The 1605-nt window shown below is 53.1% G+C and overlaps 1 pseudogene; it reads right to left on the reverse strand.

Annotated features, from left to right (window-relative positions):
* Positions 1–123: 123 nt before the first annotated feature.
* LOC101568166 lies at positions 124–1087 on the reverse strand (annotated as a pseudogene).
* Positions 1088–1605: the final 518 nt, after the last annotated feature.

Raw genomic sequence — 1605 nt, forward strand, 5'->3', positions numbered from 1 at the left:
ACTTTGCTCCGGGGGCTCAATCCTGTTCTGCTTTGGAAAGCTCCGGGTTGCTCTCACTTGTCTGTGGGCATCTCTCTGCCAGGCTGAGCCCTTGTGCAGTCCTGCCGGGTCACCGCTGTGCCGTCACTCCTGGACCGCTCTCGCCTCTTCCTCCGACCGCTGCTCTTCCTTCTCCCCAGGAGCTTTGCGTAGTCTTGCCTCTGGTGGGCCTTCGCCCGCTAACTCCAACAGCTGGGCAGCTGCCTGGGACACAGCCGTCATGGCCGCAACCACAGGTTCCCAGCTGATAGCACCGTGGGGCGTGCGTGCCACCAGGGATTACCACTGAGCCACGTCCCTCCACAAGTTCAGCTCTTTGCTGAAGGCCTTCTTCACGTCCACCCAGCCTACACTGCAGCACACTACACACACGTTTCTGCTTTCTAACTCCTTTGATTTTTCTTCATTTTCTCTAGAAAATTTTGCCAGCAGTTCTTCCTGTTCTTCAGGTACACCTTTGAGGGCATCTACCTGGTATATCAGACTGTTCTTCTCAATGTCTAATTGTGCATCAGAAAGCACAGGCTGCCTGAATTTCTCTTCCTCCTTCAGACCGAGGCCTTTACTTCATGAAGTTCCCTCGTGTATCTCCCATCCACACCCTGCATCTGGTCCTTAGGTCATAGATAGCCTGCAACTCACTTCCCAAGGTATTCGGGTCTGTTAAGCTGCTGGTGTTGCCCCTTCCTAGACTGGAAGAGTTTCCACTCAGAGGAGTTGTTGCTGAGGCAGAATTTGGAGATGGCGGCCTTGCGTAATTGTCAGCATATTGTCTGTCACCAGGAGTCGAACTCAGGACCTTGTGCTTGCCAGGCAGACACTCGTGCCAGGGAGCTACATCCCAGCCCTGTGTGTCAGATTGTTCACCCAACCCTTTCTGCTGTCGCTCCACTCCTCTCATGCGTGTATCTCTTGCTCCTGCCGGAGCAGCGCATTTGGCTGCCAGCCTCGCGGCTGCCTCTCTGGCGATGTTACCTAAAGCTTCATTGCCTGCAGAAAATCCATCTTTTACAGGTGCCCTTTTCCTTCCCGAGCCAGCAGTCCCCATTTTGTGTTTTTAATAGTTTTTTTTTTCTCTTCTCTTCTCTTCTCTTCTCTTCTCTTCTCTTCTCTTCTCTTCTCTTCTCTTCTCTTCTCTTCTTTCTCTCTCTCTCGCATTGGGAATGGAACTCGGGACCTTGCACTCCTGTGCTGCTGAGCTATCTCCCTGGATCTTTCTTTTTCTGTCTTTTGGAGACAGGGTCTCACTATACAGCTCAAGCTGGGCTGGAACTTAGTTTGCAGCCCAGCTGGTCTCGAACTCCCAAGGATCCTCCTGCCTCAGCCTCCCAAGTGCTGGGATTGCAGGCGAGTGCCATCTTCTAAATTGGAAAGTAACTTCACTTTGTATTGGTCGAGGCTCAGTCACAGTAGCTCTCCTTCCGCTGACATTTATTGGACTTCTGGGCTCCTTCATTTATCTTCCCTCATCTGTTGCAGCGCATACGTGGGTGCCCTCCCGGAAGGGCCAGAGTACGGCTGGTCTCTCGGGAGGAGGCAAAGGGTGAGCGGCGCCTTGGCTCACGC

This window comes from Octodon degus, unplaced genomic scaffold (genome assembly GCF_000260255.1).
Source record: "Octodon degus isolate 3935 unplaced genomic scaffold, OctDeg1.0 scaffold00057, whole genome shotgun sequence".
NCBI lineage: Eukaryota > Metazoa > Chordata > Mammalia > Rodentia > Octodontidae > Octodon > Octodon degus.